This window comes from Macrobrachium nipponense, chromosome 1 (assembly GCF_015104395.2).
Source record: "Macrobrachium nipponense isolate FS-2020 chromosome 1, ASM1510439v2, whole genome shotgun sequence".
Taxonomy (NCBI): domain Eukaryota; kingdom Metazoa; phylum Arthropoda; class Malacostraca; order Decapoda; family Palaemonidae; genus Macrobrachium; species Macrobrachium nipponense.
In genome coordinates, this window is record NC_087200.1 from 120,839,730 (window position 1) to 120,861,277 (window position 21,548).

Below are 21,548 nucleotides of genomic sequence, written 5' to 3' on the forward strand. Positions count from 1 at the left end.
AATTTTTCAATATGGTAAAAAAATAAACCCTATAAATCATGAGAAAAAAATTTATAAAAAAAAGACGAAACAAAAATTGGAAAAAAGGGCTCTATTTGATTGTTCTATAATGTCTTTCTGAGTTATATACCAAATTCCAATGTTATAGCTTTAAAACTAAGTGAGGAGATAGATTTTGAAGGTCAATAAGTATAGTTTTGAGATACGGGCGTTCAAAGTTTTCCTTTGTATTTCTATAAAGACAATGTTAATAAATAATGATTATTATGAATGTATATTTCTTTTTTGTGTATTAATAAAACAAAACTATTTTATTTATCATAATTTATTATAAATGATGATCCCTTTGCTCATATATCGTAGCCTGGGGCACTGCTTGAGGCAAGATGGGGCACTCCTTCCTACGTAACCCCCTCTCTCCCCTTCACTAACTCGGCTTAGATAAACAAACGTAAATGCAAGAGAATGTCAAAGGTGAAACTCGAAGGTGTACTCTCTTTTTACAAAGACAATTTAATAAATCATGAATATTATGAATTTTTCATATTCAATTTTGGGTATTAAAAACAAAACTATGTTATTTATCATAAATGAAGATCTCTTTGCTCAAAGCTGTAGCCTTGGGCACAGTGTGACGTGTGCTGTCAGGCATGAAGGGGGCGTTACTAGGCAACCCTCCCATCTCTCTTCACTAACTACACGTATATTATGATATTCTGTAATAATACTTGAGCGATTTTTCTTCATCTGTATGTTAGCGAGATGTTTTCCTTGTCTTTTCCTCGTTGGCATGATGAACTTCTTGCCGAAACATACATAAACATACATAAAAGCAAGCGAATGTCACGAGGTGAAACTCGAACGTGTAATCTACTTGAAGTCTATGGTCCAACTGATTCATGATTGAACCAGATACTCGCTTCTACGACCCATGGAATCTCTACAGATGCCATTTCTCACAATTTCTTTGCCAATAATTATCAAAATTTACAATAACAGAAGAAATATTGCATTTTCTTGTACGGATGAATGTTTTAGGCTTATTGAGATGTTACTAATTACCCTGTAACTACGAAAGTAAGAGGAATTTTGATGAAATATTTCGTATACATATTCTCAATTGCCATATGAAGCTCCATGAATTTTTTCATGACTGCATTTTTCGCCCTATACCACCATATATAGGGGTTCCGGCCGGCCCCCTTAACTTAAACGCCGACTGGACGTATTTTACGTCGACATTTTTTGTCTCTCGGTGCCGACTGGACGTATTTACGTCGACTACAAAGTTTTTTTAAAAATTCGCGGATGGAAAAAAATTTTTTTCTTTTAGGCCTACCAGCCGAAAACTCTGGAATCACGCGCCTTGGGGGGGATGCTGGGAGTTCACGGATCAAGGTGTTGTTTTTGTTTTACAATCGTTACGCAGGCGCGCAAGCGCGAATTTCTTTCTTGCCGCACTAAAAAGTATCTGTGACACATCTCTGAAATTATTTCGTCACTTTGACATAATTTTTGTACCATTTTAAATTAGCCGTTACATAGAGTATTATATATGAAAATGTGCGCATTTGTATGTAGAATACAACAAAAAAATACTCATGGATTGTAGCTTTTATCAGTTTTAAGATATTTTCATATAAATAACGATAAGTGCCAAAATTTCAACCTTCGGTCAACTTTGACTCTACCAGAAATGGTGGCGGAAAAACGCAATTGTAAGCTAAAACTCTTATATTTTAGTAATATTCAATCATTTATCTTAATTTTGCAACTAATTGGAAGTGTCTAGCACAATATTTCGATTTATGGTGAATTTATGAAAAAAACTTTTTCCTTACGTCCGCGCGGTAACAACTCTTCCGAAAATAATCATACATGGCGATTGTGGTAATGTTTGCACCATTTTTAAATTAGCCGTTACATAAAGTTTTATATATGAAAATGTGCGCAATTTCATGCACAATACAACTAAAAACAACCCATGGTTTGTAGCTTTTATCAATTTTGAAATATTTTCATATAAAAAATGATAAGTGACAAATTTTCAACCTTCGGTCAATTTTGACTCTACCGAAACTGGTCTGAAAAACGCAATTGTAAGCTAAAACGCCTATATTCTAGTAATATTCAGCATTTACCTTCATTTTGCAACAAATTGGAAGTCTCTAGCACAATATTTCGATTTATGGTGAATTTATGAAAAAAATAACATTTTCTTTACGTCCGCGCGGTAACTCTTCCGAAAAAATCATACGTGCGATTGTGGTAATGTTTGCACCATTTTAAATTAGCCGTTACATAACGTTTTATATATGAAAATGTGCGCAATTTCATGTATAATACAACAATAAATAGTTGAAGGTTGTAGCTATTCTCATTTTCGAAATATTTGCATATAAATCACGATAAATAGAAAAAAAACCACGTTCGGTCAAATTTGACTCTACCGAAAAGGGAATGGCCGAAAAATCGCAATTGTAAGATAAAACTCTTACAGTCTAGTAATATTCAGTCATTTATCTTCATCGTGAAACAAATTCGAAGTCTCTAGCACAATATTTAAATTTATGGTGAATTTTTTAAAAAACTTTCCTTCCCTCCGCGCTCGGATTCTCCGCCACAAATCTCCGAAATGCGTAAGTCCCATTCTCGGAATATTTGCTCCGTTTCATATTAGGCATTTCATAGAGTTTTATATATGAAAATGTGCGCAATTTTCATGTAGAATAAAACGAAAAATATTTGAAAGTTTTGTAGCTTTTCTTATTTCCGAAATAATTGCATATAAAAAATTAATATTATATAAAAAATTCGACATTCGGTCAACTTTAGCTCGTCAGATATGGCCGAAAACTGCATTTGTAAGCTAATATTCTTACAGTATAGTAATATTCAATCATTTGTCTTCATTCTGAAACATATTGGAAGTCTCTAGACAATATTTAGATTTATGGTGAATTTTTGAAAAAATATGTGTTTACGTAAGCGCGTTTACGAATTCATGCATTATTTTGTGATAATATTTTCTCTGTGTTGCTTTTATCGTTTTACAATGTGTTATATATCAAAATGATCGCAATTTAGTGCACATTACAACGAAAAAAAAAAGTAACTTGTTACCTTCAACCGTTTTGCGCACAGCGCGATTTGAATACAATTATATATGAAATTTCGTTTTTTGCGCTATCATATATCGCAGTTATTTATATATGACCTAATGATAACTTTTTCATTTCTGATGGTTTGCATACTAAACTTCAAGCAATGACAAAAAAAGGAGCCAAAAATGAACTCTTAATCTTGAAAACTAAGCGCGCTGTGATTTTTTGAAAAAAATATTTTTTCCGCTTACGCGCTCACTTCCAAACCCCTCCGGCATACGGGAGTCATTTTTTTATTTACTGCTCCGGCGTTTAAGGGTTAAAGGACTAATACTTTCTGCTTCTTGCAATATTAAATAGTACTGAACAGTTAGGAATGGTCTGTTCAACACTACAGTCAAATTGTCTGTTGCAAGAAATGCTGATGTTTTTATGCAGTACCACAGTGGAGCAAATAAGAAGGAACTTAATCTCTACCACAAATACTTGATTGCAACATGGAAAGAATTTGCGAACCATATTAGTTATGACTAGACATCAAACTTGCCATACATATGCACAACATGGGACCTATGCATCCTTATCAACATGTTCCTCACACAATCGCATCTATCAGCCTAACACGCATCATGGCCCCAAGCATAACGTGGCTTTTAATGAGGATTCTGTCAAGGTAACCATAGAGGCTAAACAAATAATAACTACACTACAGATGAGATGATACAATTGTTTTTAATTAATTCTTTATTTCCCACAGCTTTACAAACCCCATTGCAAATTTGAATAGAAAGCAATTTTAGTGTTGTGTCAGTACTACCTGGAATCATACATTTTGTGCATGAAGGCATTGCTAAATGCAACCAATATAAATTATGAAACCAGGTCCTCACATTACTCAGTTTTGCAAAAAAAGAAAAAAATTGATGACCAGCAATGAATTATTGTACATATATAAGCAACAATATGGGTTTGCTTATAGGAGTTTATAGGGTGTCCAGATTATCTTTTAAATGGTTTATTCTATTTTATTTAATTTTTCACTTTAAGCCACGAGCCTTGGAACAAATTAACAATTTTTTAATCTTGTAACAATGAACAGAGTTCATCTGTGTCAGTGTTGAGAGAGAGAGAGAGAGAGAGATGAGACGAGAGAGAGAGAGAGAGAGAGAGAGAGAGAGAGAGAGAGAGAGAGAGAGAGAGAGACTACCTAGCCATCAATAATTCCTCTGCAGTTGAAAGGGACGGGATAAAAAGATATGCCAGTTTGCCTTCGAGAAAGGAAAATATGTTCAGAGCTGGGAATTTTAATGCTCTAGTTTCCCAAATGCTTAAAGAGCTATATTTATAAAGGTGCAATGTTTGGTTAAGAAATGTTAAAAAAACATAAAATTAGGTATAATTACCTCACTTTATTGCTTGCAGACACGAAATACCATTATTCTTTTAAAAGAAAGCTTTTTAAATGCACAATAAACCGATACATAATAAATTTTTCGGTGACTTAAAATTTTATGTAATGTTGTGTCTACAGTAGTTTCCCCAATTCTTTACCTTACACTCTGTCAGTTAAACTAAAATAACAAGTCATGTCTGGCACATAATGTGTAACCGGGGCATAGCAGTTTGGAAGCTAGTACAGGCACTCCTCATTTAACGATGTACTCATTTTACGACAACTTGGAGCTACGAAGACAACTTGAAGAGAGCGAGAGAGAGAAAAAAATAAAATGAAAATAAAAATAAAACCAATTTGTCGAAAATTGTATTTTCATAACTATACAAACCTGAGGTCCTTTTAATCAATAGGAAGGGTACTTAGTATGCGGCAGCTGAACCGGTCGTAAGCTTCGAACAAGGGGGTTCGGTAGTTAACTACTTGTCCGGCAGTTGGCGGTCAGCCCGACTGCGAGGAGAGGAGTCACTTTGCTTTAGGCCCAGGAAATGCAGAGTGAGGGGTGGCATGAGGTGGGACTATGTGTAAAGGACCTCAGGTTTGTATAGTTAGGAAAAATACAATTTTCGACAAATTGTTATTTGTTCCAATGCATATCAAACCCCTCGGTCCTTTAAACAATAGGAAGACTCACTTATTGGTGGAGTAATCTGAGTCTTATGAACAGACTGGTGTTCGTCCTATCCTTGGTTCCCCTCCCCTTGGTCGTAAGAACAAAGGGAGGGTATACCTAGCCAGGGAGGAATCTCTCTCGGTGCTTCGGCGAGCAGAGCCAGTAGGTCCGGGTACCAAATGGCTTGTGGCCATTTGGGTGCCACCAGGATCATCCGAAAATTCAGGGTGATCAGTGCCCTGCCGATCACCTTGCGAGTCAGACAGCATGGGGGAAAGGCATGCACGAAGAGATTGTCCCACGGGTGTTGAAGAGCATCCTCTGCAGCTGCCCATGTGTCCAGCACAACCAAATAGAAAACCTGGAGTTTTCTGTTGTGCCGGGTGGCGAACAGATCTACAACTGGACGCCCCCACAGGTTGAAGAGCCTTTCCGCCACGTCTGGGTGAAGGGACCACTCGGTTCCTATCACCTGATCCCGACGGCTGGAATGTAGCAGGCTGACAGCTCTACTGAGTGTGCCACAGCCCACTCGTGCACCTGCAATGTCAACTGATGCAACGGGAGGGACACTAGGCCCCCCGTTTGTTGACGTATGCCACTACCGTGGTGTAGTCGCTCATCAACACCACTGAGTGTCCCACCAGACGATCTTGGAACTCTTGGAGAGCGAGGAACGCCGCCTTGAGCTCCAGGACGTTGATGTGAAGGTGCCTGTCATGATGGTTCAACACACCCGCAGCCAGCAACTCCTCCAGGTGTGCGCCCCATCCCTCAGTCGATGCGTCTGAGAACACAACTCTGTCTCCGGTGAGGGGGGGGGGGTGGGGGGTGGTGCGAAGAGGCACTCCTCTTGCGAGGTTCACGTCGTCCAGCCACCAGACTAGGTCCTGCCTCACCTCCTCTGTGAGTGACACAGGGAAGAAAGGTGAGTCTCTTGCTTGTGACCAACACTCATTTAGTCTCCACTGAAGAGACCACAGGTGAAGACGCCCGTGAGGGACTAGCTTCTCGAGAGACGACAGGTGACTGATCACGACCTGCCACTGCTGAGCTGGCTGCTCCTGGAGGGACAGGAACCGTCCTGCTGCCTCCCTGAACCTACTGATCCGCGAATCTGCAGGGAAGACTCGCCCTGCTACCGTGTCGATCAGCATGCCCAAGTACTTCATCCTCTTGCTTTGGGTGCTCGAGATTCTGACTTCTCGTAATTCACTACGATCCCCAGATCGCGTCAGAATTCGAGGAGTCGATCTCTGTCCTGTAGCAACTGTGAGCGGGAGCTTGCCAGGGCCAAAACAATGATTGTCGAGATACCTTCAGAAAGACGTATCCCTACCGAGTGGGCCCAAGCCGACACACAAGTGTGAACACTCGCGTGAACACCTGTGGGGCAGCTGAGAGACTGAAACAAAGTGCCCTGAATTGGTACACCGTCCCGTCGAGGATGAAGCAGAGGTACTTCCTGGAGAATTGATGGATGGGTATCTGGAAATACACATCCTTCAGATCCACAGAAAGCATGAAGTCGTTCTCCCTGATGGAATCGAGCACTGACTGTGCTGTTTCCATCGTGAACCGAGTCTGGTGAACGAATCGGTTTCAAGGGGAGAGAGATCTATCACCGGGCGCCAGCCCCCCCGAGGACTTTTCCACCAGGAAAAGTCGACTGTAGAAGCCCGGCGACTGATCCCATACAATCTCCACAGCACGTTTGCTCAGCATGGCTTCTACTTCCTGCCGAAGCACCACGTCCTTAGCCGAACCGGGAACACGCGTAGGCTGATGAACCGGGTTGGAGGTGAGGGGTGGCTGAGACTCAAAGGGTAGTAAATATCTCTCCCGAAGGACGTTCTCTATCCAGGTCTCCGCTCCGAAGCGCTGCCATGTTGCCCAATGGCTCGCCAGGCACCCCCCAACTTCCGGCAGCAGGTGAGGGGGAACGCCGTCCCTAGCGTTTCCCTCCTCTCTTCAACTTCTTCTTCCCAGTTCCCCCTCAAGAAAAGGAGGCCTGGGAGGAGGGCTGGTTACGGTCACTCCTTACCGAAGAAGTCGAAGGCAGAGTCTTTCCTCTCGGCTTCAACGAAGCAATCGTCTTAGTCGCAGAGGAAGCGCTAGCTAAACTCTTGGGCTTAGCTGCAGTCGTTCGAGTTGCCCAGCCACCTTCGAGACTGCCTGGTGGACTACTAAACGGTCACTCTCGTCAGTGCGCCGTTGTTCCACCGAAGCGTCCACCATCTCTCTAGAGAAGAGAGAGGAGGAACTCCGCACCGGTCCGTTGCGAAGACCCAAGGCCCCCTCTCGCCCAGCCGCCCTGGTGACTCGAGTGAGGACAGCGTCCCTACGCCTAAGCACCAGGTTGCCCCATGGGTTAGCCATCTGGGTCCCCTTCAGGAGTGATGTTTCCAGAGGAGGCCGCGGCTATAGACACCGTGAGGGACCACAGGTCTAGCCATGAGACTGCTTGGAATGCTGCCATAGCGGTAAGTAGATTCCAAGGCAAGTGCCTCTTGCTGTGAGAACCAGAGGTTCTCCAACAGGAGCTGCTGCAGAGACACCCCCGGAGTTAGCCTAGCTAATTCCGGGTTAACCTGTTTGGGCGGCAGAGGGTCCTCCGATGGTGGCACGTAAAAGCGCCTCTGTTGCGGTAAAGGTGGGGGAAGGAGCTTGGTCGACCTGCCGGACCGAAGCAAACCCTCCTGTCCGGAAAAGAGAGCGTCCACCTGGTTAAGCACACTGTCGGCCAAGGCTGATCGCGGCAGACCCACCGTCGTCCTGGGTTCCTTCTTGGGTCCCCCAGAACGACTCCCCCCCAAACCCATGTAGGCTCGGAAGGTGGGAGCGGCGATCCTTCCCCGGGGTCGTTGTGTGCTGATGGATCAGCGCAATAACCTCCACGAACAACCTCTGGATATCAGGAGTGACTACGTCCTGCGGAGACGGACTGTCAAGCCCGTCCAGCGAGAACACCTCCTGAGACCCTCCTCTTTCCACAGGAGGAATGGCAACAGACCCCTCATGGTCTCCTCCTGCCCCTTGCGCGTACGATTTGGTCGGTCCTAGGACCGTGCCAGGTTCGTAGGGCGTCATGGCGGGATCCCTCCTGGTCGCCTCGCTCTTCCCGGTATAGCCCGAGGAAGTTGAAGGGATAGGAGAGGTAGACCTGACGCTCCCCCCTCGCCCACCGGCAGAACCAGTGTGCTGGGGGGGCTGCAGGCGATCGCCAACCTGCAGTGGCGATCGAGCTGCAGGCCTGGTCGAGCGGTTCTCACAGGGAGAGCGGCTGGACCGAGAACAGCCGCGACGGTCCCGAGCATCAGGAGAGCTGCTGCTGGTCCCCCTCTCCGCCCAGTCCCGGTAGGAGCGGCAGTCAGGGGACCGGCAGAGTCTTCTGTCATGGTGGGAGTGAGCCCTGTCCTCACGACGCGTCACGCCACTTGGAAAGAGACCGAGGGGACCGCTTCCTTGCCTCAGCCCACGGCCGGTCTGGGACCGTCGCGTCAACCCTGGGTACCGGCGGATCGCCACGAGAGCGATCGCTGGTCAGGCGACTCCCGCCAGTCTTTCGCTCCGTGCCTGGATCCTGGCCTCGAGTGGATTTGGATGCCTGGGTCTTGGCTGCACGGTCACACGCAAGTGACTGTACACTCGGTACCTCTCGCGAGCGAAAGGCTGAGACGGTACCCGGCGCCGAGCAGAACCTCTGGCGCCAGACAAGGAGGTACTGGTGTTAGCTGGCGCTCCTCCGGCCCCCGTCTTCTTCTTCCTTGCAGAAGGAGAGACGGGCCCCATTCCCGAAGGAACAGGAGGACCAGCGGAAGTCCCAACCATCCCACTGGAGTGGGACGGACCCTTAGAAGTCTCAAGGCGAGCCTTCTTAGGGGGGGAGGACGCTACCTTCTTCTTCGGCTCTTAGAAGATGAAGGGGAAGCGGCGGCAGACGACGACGACACCTTCCTTCTCCTCTTCTTCTTCTTCTTTGTCAGCTTCCTCAGGACCACCGTCAGGTCTTCCATCCAGGACGGAGCCGGGGCAGTTGCTGAAGCAACAGAGGCCAACTGCACCTCTCCGGAAGGACCTGGGGTGGGAGCAGCAACACCATGGGCAGGAACAATGGCGGCAGGAACTGGTACTGGAACTGGAGTGGGAGGAAACTCAGGAACAGGAGGCGGGGCAGGAACCAGCAGCATCCTCTCTACTGGAGGCAGGTCCAGGGGAGAGCTCTTGGGACACCGGAAGTCAGGGGCTGGAGCAAGAGCGGCACACCCAGGCGGCGGCAACAAGGCAAACCTCTTCACCTCCGGCAGTGGCGCCTGAACAGCAGCTGTCGGGGTAACCATGGCTACGTGCTGGGTATATACCAGGTGAGGTGGAGCAGCATAGCCAGGCGTGGACACTGTCGCGGTTGTCGTGGTGGTCGGGCCGTGCATTACCGGCATGGTCCCTTCTCATAGATGACTCAGCAAGCCCCGGCACACTCGGTGTCCCTTGGAGCCCCAGCGAGTACCAGGCCCGGCCGAGATCGTCCTCCATGGCAAGCAAGTCTGAGGAAGGAAATAGAGTCGGGTTAGTAAGAGGGGGGGGGGGGGGGGTCTCTCCTTGCCCGGAGGGGACAGATCCCACCCCGAGCGAACAGACGATCCTGAATACAACTGGACATCGGGGTACCTAGCCCCATCCTCCACGCTCGACTGATCGAGAGAGGAGAAGGAGCGAGATACCCCCCCCCCCCCCCCCACCCCCCCCCCCCCCCCCCAAAAAGGGGAAGGAGCCATACGAGGGAGCTGCGATGGAGGGAGAAAAGAAGAAGACATGTCCGTAACCAAAGGAGTAACGGGAGAACCCTCCGATGACTCCTTGGCCGGCTTATGCGGCTTCTTCCTCCCCCCATAGCGCTCCCACTGCTCCTCGACAACGAGTACAAAGTTCGTGAGGATCAACCTCTACAGAGGACCAAAAGGCTCCACACTTTCGGCCCTCACACCAGGGTACAATCTGCGGATGATGGGGGGGCGAGGGGGTCTCTCCGGCTCTCAAGATTCCATTGCAATTCACAAAATTCACCGTATTGAATATACAAAACAAACACGTACTTACGTCTAGCCTTGCACATACACAGACAGTAAGAGGGAAAGAGAAAAGCCTTCATGCAGTGAAGAAAACAAAGCATACGACGAGAGGCGGACAGAGAGGCGAGCAACACGTCTAACCACCAACACGGCCGAAAGCAAAGTGACTCCTCTCCTCGCAGTCGGGCTGACCGCCAACTGCCGGACAAGTAGTTAACTACCGAACCCCCTTGTTCGAAGCTTACGACCGGTTCAGCTGCCGCTAAGTACCTTCCTATTGATAAAGGACCGAGGGTTTGTATACGTATCAGAACAAACATTGCCAATGGTGGCCAAGAGAGAGGCTATTCAGTGCCAATAATCTAGCCTAGCCTAGGTTTAAAAACCATGAAATCTGTGGCTAAAACAATAAACAAGGCTTTAATATACTTTATAAAGAAAAGCTATACAGTTGGACCTCTTAAAGCCGGCATTCTATGGTCCAGGAACTCCCCTGGTTCAGCTTGATTCAGCTGCCATTAGTTTGTTGCGTGGCAGAACGGGTGGCACCACGTTTGTTTACAACTTCATGACAGCAAAAATTACGCCATATCTTCTTTGTTTTTGTGAGAATAATTGTTAGTGATGAAATGTGTGAATTCTTAGTAATGAAAAGAAAATGTGTAAAGTCAAATATGTTTTTTATGTTAACTTGAAAATAAATATATTTTTTCAAATATTCCACTTGAGAAGTCTCTACCAAGTCAATCCTTTTAATCAAAACAATGAGACATTTGGGATGCATGAATTCCTTACTCTTAGTATGCTTGAAAGACTTACATGTGATACAGTTTGATAATTTTTTATACAACTGTGTGTTTACATATGTATTTGATGTCACCCATGAGATCAGATGATACTACAGGTAAGAAGAGCAAGCATAAATCTTTAATACTAGAAAATGCTTATCCCATTAGCAAATATTTTAGTGTTCACTTTCCTCAATAGATGGTGTTGTGATTTGTTTACATTTTGACGTCGACATTAAAAAGCTCTGTGATCGCCGAAATTCATTCATTATTTTTTTCATCTTACTACCATCTACAATAAAAATAAATGACAAAGAAACTAATAGCAATAATTATGAAATACCAAATTTAGAATATGAAAGTCACTAATAAATAATGCGCAGATTCTGAGAAAAGTTTAGTACTATATTAACCTAGTATTATACAGGCAGTCCCCAGTTATCAGTGGACTTGGTTATCAGCGATCCAGTTAATTGTAGCTCATCTAACGCCATAAAATTGGCGATTTATGGCACCATAACAGGCTGAGTTCTGGTCATCAGCGCCATAAGGCCTTATGCCGCCATAACATAACTAACAGAGGTGCCATAATGGAGCTTATAGCGCCAATAACCAGTTAACAGCGCCACAAGTGCCATTATGGTGCCATAAATCTCCGAGTTTCAGTTAATGGCGGTTTTCACTTATCAGCACCCACTTGGGAATGGAACCCCTGCCGATAACTGGGGACTGACTGTATTGACTTACTAGTAGGCTAACTCGAGAATATAGGCTAATGTGTTAAATAAAGTACACTATTTTAAAGAAAATTATACATTAGGAAGTTATAAAATTATGAAGTTAAAATATATGCGTACTAAAATGATAAAAAGCATTGTCAGAACTTTGCCAAGTAATAGGCTATGTCGGAAACTAGTTCTGTGTGTAATATATGACTGAAAATTAACGCTATTAGTCGAAATAAAGAGAATAATTCATTTAACAACGTGGTCGCTGGAATGGAACCCCATCATTAAACGAGTACCTATACGTAATGATGTTGTATGTATTATCATTTTCTTGCTGTTCTTAGCCCTTAATCGCCGAGCCTGTGATTTCCTAAAGTGTCTTTCGTATGCCAGCGGCATACGGGAGACACAGCAGAAAAAAGTTTATTTTAAAAAATCTCAGCACGCTCAATTTTCAACATTAAGAGTTAATTTTTGGCTCCTTATTTATCATTGCCAGAAGTTTGGTAGGCAACCATCAGAAATGAAAAAAAATATCATTATCATATATTAATATTAGAATATATGACAGCACAAAAAAAATATTTCATATATAATTGTATACAAATTGCGCTGTGAGCAAAACGGTTAAAGCTAATGAGTTAATTATTTTTTCGTTGTACTGTACACTAAATTGCGATGATTTTGGTATATAACATATTGTAAAATGATCACAGCAACACAGAGAAAATATTTTCACAATATGATGCAGGAATTCGTAACGCTCTGACGTAAAAAAAAAAAAAAAAAAAAAAAGTTTTTCAAAAATTCACCATAAATCGAAATATTGTCCTAGACTTCCTGTTTGTTGCAAAATAAAGGTAATTGATTGAATATTACTAGGCCATAAGTGTTGTGGCTTACAATTGCAGTTTTCAACCATTTTGGTCAAGTTAATTAAAACTTTATGTAACGGCTAATATAAAAAGGTGCAAACATTACAACAATTAGTTGAAAAATGTTCTGATTTTTTTGGAAGAGTTACCGCGTGAACGTAAGGAACGTAAGGAAAAAGTTTTTTTCATAAATTCACCATAAATCAAAATATTGTGCTAGAGACTTCAAAACAGTTGCAAAATAAAGGTACATGATTGAATATTACTAGAATGTAATAATTTTAGCTTACAATTGCGTTTTTTTACCAATTCGGTTGAGTTAAAGTTGACCGAAGGTCGAATTTTTTCTATTTATCGTTATTTAAATGAAAATATTTCAAAACTGATAAAAGCTACAACCATGGGTTGTTTTTTGTTGTATTCTACATGAATTTTGCATATTTTCATATATAAAACTTTATGTAAAGGCTAATATAAAACGGTGCAAACATTACCACTTTTGGACGAAAAAATTTCTAATTTTTTCGGAAGAGTTACCGTGCAGACGTAAGGAAAAAGTTTTTTCATAAATTCACCATAAATCGAAATATTGTGCTAGAGGCTTCCAATTTGTTGTAAAATAAAGGTAAATGATTGAATAATACTAGAATGTAATAGTTTTAGCTTACAATTGCGTTTTTTTCCATTTCGGTCGAGTCAAGGTTGACCAAAGGTTAAAATTTTGGCACATCATTATTTATATGAAAATATTTCAAAACTGATAAAAGCTACAACCATGGGTTGTTTTTAGTTGTAGACGAAAAAAATTTATGATTTTTTTGGCAGTTACCGCGCAGACGTAGGAAAAAGTTTTTTTTCCAAAAATTCACCATAAATCAAAATATTGTACTAGAGACTTCCAATTTGTTGCAAAATGAAGGTATATGATTGAATATTACTAGAATGTAAGAGTTTTAGCTTACAATTGTGGTTTTTGACCATTTCGGTAGAGTCAAATTTGACCGAAGGTTGAAATTTTGGCACATCGTTATTTATATGAAAATATTTCAAAACTAATAAAAGCTACAACCATGGGTTATTTTTTGTTGTATTCTACATGAAATTGCGCACATTTTCATATATAAAACTTTATGTAACAGCTAATATAAAATGGTGCAAAAAAGGGATTTTGACGTAAGGAAAAATCTATTTCTGGGCGATTGGCTCGTGTCGCCAGCGAAATATCCTTTAATCTATTATTTACTAGGGTAAATGTACTAACACATACCAGAGAATAAATAAATAAAGAAAGGTCAGTACAACTGACTCGCTCACCCTCCAAGAGGGTGTCGTATGAACACTATGGCGAGTGAGACCACTACCACGAGCCGAATGCCAATAGAAATCTCCCACTACAAAATCCCCACAAGAGGAGAGCCGACCCACAGAGTGGGCAGCAACTACTACTACTCCATCCCATGCTGCCGACTGCTGCGCCTCTGGTGGCCATCCTGAAGTTAGCAGACAATCTTGGGCGATGGGATGGGTAGGGCGGGATTTCGCTGGCGACACGAGCCAATCGCCCAGAAATAGATTTTTCCTTACGTCAAAATCCCTTTTCTGGCTCAGCTCGTGTCGCTGCGCGAAATCGTACCAGAGAAATAGCACAAGATTGTAAAGAAAATTCAACAAAACAAAAAATAGGTCTCAAATAAAAGGTAAAATAAAATAAAAGAATATAATTGCTAATAAAGATACATATACACAATGATACAAATTAGAATATGCATAAAATAAACTTAATTCTAATATTTTCCTTAACTTAAGGTAATTTATATATATACAGGGGTAATATGGTATATCTGTACCAAAATAGTATCTGTGGAAAGATATGTATCAGAAATCCAGAGCAATTAACATAATAAGTTGAACAAAACAAACTCAACAATAATAACATATAAAGGAATGTATATAACTTAATATACAAAACCCGTAACCATTACAAATAAGATGTATCCCCTAGCATAAAAATAATGGGGATGAACATCCAAGAGGTCAATATTCACAATCAATTGTGAGTGCCCCTAGCAAAAAAATAAGGGACACCCACCACATCATCATAAAAGCAGCTAAGACACAAGGTAACCGTAGATGAACAAGGCAGGGATAGACGAACTGTTGGGTGAGGCAGGTAGAAAGGAGGACTGGATCTTCTACTAAAGATTAGGTAGAGTCGGGGGAAACTATGTTACCCGCTGCTACTGCTGAAAATTTCAGAGCTTCCAAGGACTTTAAGTAATGACGTTTTGAACACTGTCGGCGATTTCCATCCAGTATACTTTTTCAACTCATCGAAGTTCATATGTTGGAAATAGTTAATTGAGGTGGCTACTGCCCTGACATCATGTGCTTTTGGAAAAGAGTCAGGATTGGCTTGTTTAATGAAGTACAGGATTTGTTGCCTGATGCCTTTAATAGATAAGTACCACCTTTTCTCTCTTAAAGAGAGGACCCGATGAGGATGAGGAGTCCTAGACAGAAGGCTCGTAAGGTTGAAACTGGGCAAAGAGATACATCTTGTGGAAGGGGTAGTACCTTCCATGGTTCCCACCTCATCAAAGGATCTTCATTTTTAGCTATAAAACTACGTTCGGAGAAAGTAGAACTTCCCCTGTGGGAAGGAACTGAATATGATCCGGGTCTCTGGATAAAGCCGACAGTTCTGAAATTCTAGCTCCTGAGGCCAAGCTTAATAAAAATAGAGTTTTTCTTAAGAGCATAATAAACGAGCATGTGTCATTATCAGTTCTGAAGCCAGCTTTTAGAACATCGTTTAAGAACCATGATACCGACGTAGGCCTTACAGAAGGTCTAAGTCTAGCACACGTTGCCTTGGAATAGACGAGAAGTAGGAATCTGTCAAGTCTATGTTGAAACCAAATTGAAAATTCTTTTTCAAGGCTGACTTGTTTTGTCGTAATCGTGCTAGCTGCTAAGCCTTTTTCAAATAAGGATCTGAAAAAGGATATAGCCGAATTGATTGTCATGATCCTAATATCTGATTCTCTCAGGAAGGATGGCTAACTTTTTGACAGCAGCATCATACTGTCTCAAAGTTGAATCTCTTTTATCGGATTCCAAGAAGAGAATATTTTGAGGGTCAATATTCGCATCCCTTTTCGCTGCAAACTTCATGAAATCCATAAAGTTAGGGTTTTGAGTAATCCCTGAGGAAGCGAACACAGTCTTCGTTTGTACTGACTGGAGAGCCTGGGACTGGGAATCCGAAGAGGGCGAAGACCAGTTCCAGAATAAGAGGGTACCAATTGCTCTTCGGCCAGTCTGGGGCTACTAGAGCCACTTGACCCTTGAATGTCCTGAGTTTGTTCAATACCTTCATGAGAAGATTCACTGGAGGAAAGATAACATCTTCTCCCAGTTGTTCCAGTCTAGAGCCAGGCGTCCGTGGCATAGGCCAGAGGGTCCAGGTTGGGGGCCACATAACATGGGAGTTTGTGGTTCGCTTGAGATGCGAAGAGATCCACTTGTAGGCCTGGAACTCTCTGAAGAATCCATTGGAACGAACTGTTGTCCAGTGACCATTCCGACTCTAGAGGTACTGATCGGGATAGAGCATCTGCTATGACGTTTCTCACTCCAGCTATGTGGGTGGAGGAGAGATGCCAACTGAACTTGTCCGCCAGGGAGAAGATGGCTACCATGACATGATTTAGATGACGTGATTTGGAGCCTCCTCTGTTTATACAATGTACTACCACTGCGCTGTCCAAGACTAGCTTTATGTGGGAGTACTTTGGCGGGCGTAACCTTTTCAGAGTCAAGAACACTGCCATTGCTTCCAGAACGTTTATATGGAACTGACGGAACTGAGGTGACCCAGGTTCCTTGAACTTTCTTGAACTGGGAATATCCTCCCCAACCAGCTTAATGAAGCGTCTGTGTGGATGGTAATTCCTGGTGGAGGAAACTGAAGGGCACTGATACCGATAAGTTCTTGACTTTCGCCCACGGCCGGAGTCGATTCCGTAGAATCAGAGGGACTGAGGATAATTTGTCCCTGGACCTGACATTTGCTCGTGAGCGCCAGATTCTGGTTAGGTCTTTCAGTTTGGCTTTCATCAGGATGTTTGTCACTGATGCAAACTGGATGAACCCAGGATCCTTTCCTGAGTTTCTTCTTGACGCAAGTTTGTGACTCAGAAATTGCTTGACTGACTTCGCTATTTCTTTCCTCTTGGCTGATGGAATCGACAGAGTATGGGAGGATAGATTCCATTGAATGCCTAGCCACTGAAAGTTTGACTCTGGAGTGAGTCTTGACTTGGTCCTGTTTATCTTGAGCCTAGATATTCCAGGAACTGAATCACTTTCAGTGTTGCTCTGTTGCATTCCTCGACTGTTGAAGCCCAGATCAACCAATCGTCGAGATACGCTACTACCATAACCCTTCCCCCGATCTTAGTTGTTGAACTACTACTTCCGCCAGCTTCGTGAACACCCTGGGTGCTACGTTGAGCCCGAAAGGAACTACCTTGAAGGAGAATGTCTGGTCTCCTATCTTGAAGCCCAGATACGGACGGAAGTGTCTTGCAATAGGGATAGATAGTAAGCGTCTGTAAGATCGATAGAGGTGGTGACGGCGCCCCACGGGGAAGTAAGGTCCGCACCTGCGAGATCGTGAGCATCTTGAACTTGTCGCAGCGAATGGCTAAGTTTAAGCGGGACAAGTCTAAGATTACCCTTCTTTTTTGTGAGCCCTTTCTTTGGCACGCTGAACAAGCGACCTTGAAAATTTTACCTGTTGACTCTCGCTATAGCTCCTTCTGAGGAGATCCTCCGCATACTCCGTCAATTCCTTGGAAGGAAGTTGGCGGAAAGGTCTGGATGGGGGTGGGCTCGCTAACCAGCTCCAACCCAGGCCTTTGACACAATGCTCTGAGCCCACTTGCTGAAGTTCCACCGGTGGCGAAAGTGAAACAGCCTCCTCCTACCTGAAATCCTCATTGGTTTTGGTAGCCTCCTCGGCCTCCCTGAAATGTTTGCCTCTATTAAAGGGACCCCTCCCGATCCTCTCCCACGAAAGGATCGCTTACCTCTGCCTCCCTTACCCGAGCGGTCATACTTCTGGGAAGCTTGACCCTCGAAGACCTGATTGTAGGCTGGAGAGAGAGCGTAAGAGGTGGAGGGTTGAGGCTGAGGGTAGATAACATAAATCGGCTGCGATTGAGCTTTGAGGTAGAGGGTTGGGCTGTTTGCACCAAGGGAACAGCCGGAACCTGCTGAGAAAAGCGTGGTGGCTGCTTCTTCTGGTAGGGCTGGCAACGTCTGGGCTTCCTTTGAGCCTTACCCTTACCGGCTTGATCCTGTCGTCTTTTTGGGCCGTAACGACCCCAACGGTCTTTTAAGGCTTTGGTTCAATCTCGTAGCCTCTGCTTGAACCTCCTTCACCATTCTTCTGGGAAGAGGTCTGCTCCCCAGATGCTTGACGTAAGCAACTTATTCAGCTCGTGCCGAATTGTTGCTTCTTGTAGGACATGCCTCCTACAATTCGTCCTAGCAGTGGCGAACTCAAACATATCCGACTGCACCGTTTGAGTCAAAGATTTGGTAAGAAGCTTAAAGAGTGGCTCCGATCCATAGGCAATGGTAGCCACCTCGGTCATAGCCATGGAATTAATGGATCTGGCTAACCGCGATTTGGAATCGAATTCCGCCTGAATAAGGTGGCTATCGGGAAGCCTAGGTAGCTTCTCACCAAACTGCTCCATAGCACAGTCCTGGTTTGAGTTTGCCAGCTGAGAAGGTGTTGGGCAAATCTTCCCACAATTCACCGGCTGAAGGAAGTAAAGGAAGACGTAGGATCTGCTTCCTTCAGCTGAAGCATGGAATCCCCCTTCTGGGCTGCTGAATGGTGGTTGTCGCGATCTTTTGTCAAGAAAGGGAGCGGGGTACTCTCTTTCCATCGTAAAGATCGTAAACGGACTCTTAAAAGGTTGGATTTTCGTGTTTGGAACAATCCATGTCCTCTAGACACCTGAGCCATTCTCTCTGAGCCTGGTCTCGTGAATAGAGGACTGTCTCCTTTGGTACCTTATCGTCCCGAGTCATGCTGAGCGGTGAGCTGCGTAGCGGTTGAGCCTGGCGTAGCCGATGAAACGGAGGCTGAAGGTCTTCCGGGTAGAACTCGAAGTCTTCAATCCTCCGAGTTTCCACATTCCGGGATAGAGATAAGCCCGTCCTGGAAGGGGCCGTATGACGCTACTCTCCAAGGGTTGTTCATTGAGAACGGACGGAGGTAGAGAGTCATACGGGGTATTGGGCTCCACCTGTGCTGAAAGATGGAGAAGAGGCTAGTGGAGCTTGGCTAAAGTCCGGCTATAATGTTGTCCTGAGAGGTGATCCTATCAGACAACCGGGAGATCATTTGTTCCATGCTGTTCTTCAGAGAACCAACCAGATCGCCCACTTGTTGCAACAGACCAGCGTTGGAGTCCAAAGCCGGAGCTGCTGCGGAGGTGGAAGGGTGGCTCTGAACCGGAACCAAAGGAAGCGGAACTGACGACTCCGCTGGAGTATGAGATCTCTCCCTGGAGGATATACTCCTAGAGGACTTAGAGCCGGACCCAGAAGCTTTAGATCTCTCTGCTCCGGGATTCCTAGCCGGGAGACTTACGAGAGGAAGATGACGCCGACGCCGACTTTTAGACGACGACGACGTCTTCGTCAAGGTTTTCAACTGCTTGACCTTTGACCTTGGGGTCTAACGGAAGCGTCAGGAGAAGTATAAAGTTCATTACCGTAAAGCCTTGGAAGGATGGAGAGGTTGCAGGGGTTAGAAGATCCAGTAGCACCCAAGGGCATCCCTTGGGTGTCCAACGTACTTACCTCGACCAACAGGTCGTCTACACCTACCATAGGTTTCAACATTAATATCAAGCGTCGCGACTTCCGAGGAGATGTCCTGGCCTTGGTCCGTCCAAGCGAGGGCAGGCCAGCTGTTTGCTGGATGAAAGCGATAGTCGGGGCCGCCTCTGCTGGGTCGACGTAGCCTGTAGCCTTGCCTCCGGGGAAGATTAGTACCGCCAACTTCTTCTCAAGAATGTAGGGCATACCCTTGGCGGCGTTCTTCCCAAAACCGCCGACCAGGCCCGCAGGGTTGCCAGTGCGGTATCCCTCACAGCCGGAGCCTGGAAGAGAGGGTATTGATTAGATTTTAAGATTAAACTTAAAACTAAACCAATTTAAAAGCTTAACTTAAAATTATAGGGGCTACAAAACCCCATGAATTTTATCTTAAGTTAGGGATTAATGTAAAAACTTAAGCACTATAACAAATGAAGACCAGTTAACGAGTTGAATACTTACCCCGCCCGTCTAAGAGCTGGCTCACCAGGTCATAACAGATGGTACACGTCTCGTGGTACCAGACCTGGAATGTCCCCGTGCGGAGTCGCGCATTGGAGCATGGGACCGGCAAACTTCATGTCCACATGGGTCTTGAAGTGTGGCGGCGCATCCGGATGCTCACAGTTGGTGGTCTGTAAGTGAAAAGACACATGAGTATCTTAAAGACTCTCACTTACAGGCTAAAGGACAGAGGAACTCCGTTGCATGCCGAGCTCGGAAAAAATTTGGCATAACCCCTCCCTTATCGCCTGAATAGGCTATAACCCCGGAGAGATCCGGTGAAACAGGTAAGGGAGGGGGGATGGTTTAAGGTAGCTTAAGATAAACTTAATAGTTTAACGAAATAGATCTTAAACCTATAAAACTCGAACGTACCGGACTAAGTCCAGTGCGTGGCGGAGTGTCGTAACTCAGCGAGACGGAGTGGTTAGAGGGACCAACTGTCTGCCCCGGTCCACCCTGCTGGGTGGACTAGCACCTTTCCGCTGGATGCCAGGTCTCCGGTAGTAAAGGAGCCCTAGTAAGGTGGGAAAGAGCGAGAGGACTACAGACTCGGGCTAGCAACGGAGCGACGGAGTAGCAACGGAGGGGGGAAAGGCCAGTCCCCCCCCACCTTACCATCCGGCCGGACCGAGAAGCCGGAGAGGTCGAGTCCAGTCTGGGTCTGTTCCGTCCCTCTACTCCCTCCGCCTGGGGGTGAGAGAGGGAGGCGGGCTCGGGTATGCGGAGCGAGCATGGGCAGACCGACCCACCCCCCCGAGCACTCTATGGAAGAGCGGGAGGGGGTGGAAGGTGACTGGACAGGCGTCTGGCTGCCCCGTGATCACGTAGTGACCATGGGCGGTAAGGTACAAAACAATGGACAACATAGCCTAGAACATAACCAGCTGATCAGAGAGATGCTATCGGGAAGCAACCGAACTGAAGAGCGGTAGCATAAAGGCCCATGGGCCAACACCTAGGCTAAACAAAGCCAGACGCCTAACTAACCTAAACAAATAACATAAAAAATAATTCAAATGAATAATATGAAAGAAAGAAAACAAAATAGTAGGAGAAAAAATCCAGGAGTGTACGATTAACCCGAAGGAAAGTCTACCACTCAAAGCTAGCCGAGGCCGATACTAAGAGCCGTGGCTAGGGTCTGGATGGAAGGAGCCTACATAAGGTAAACGACATGCATGCATGACAAAACCGTGTAGACCGTACCCTAAACAAAGCGGATGATTAAAATAGAGCGTACTTAAGTAAGGGGATGTTCTGGGTATGGGTGACCAAGAACGAACCCACCACGAGGCAGAACATGCTGCCATGCTTCCGACCTAGAGTTCGTATTTATACCTAAAAAACGGCAAATACGGGCTCAGGGCCGGAAAAAACCAAATAGCAATAAACACTGAGTACTTAACTTAGCTGCTGCGATGGCTGCACGCTCCATGATAAAGAAATCCAAAGAAAAGGGCACAAAAAACACAGAGTAAAAAAGGGCACGTGTGTATCGTGTGCGCTAA

General features: G+C 44.8%; 2 protein-coding genes across 2 annotated transcripts in view; one reads left to right on the plus strand and one right to left on the minus strand.

Annotated features, from left to right (window-relative positions):
* Positions 1 to 21,548, plus strand: part of LOC135219589 (stomatin-like protein 2, mitochondrial) — a 187,012-nt gene that overhangs the window by 51,578 nt on the left and 113,886 nt on the right. The window lies entirely within an intron of this gene.
* Positions 1 to 21,548, minus strand: part of LOC135220276 (stomatin-like protein 2, mitochondrial) — a 50,822-nt gene that overhangs the window by 28,479 nt on the left and 795 nt on the right. The gene's annotated exons all lie outside the window — the stretch shown is intronic.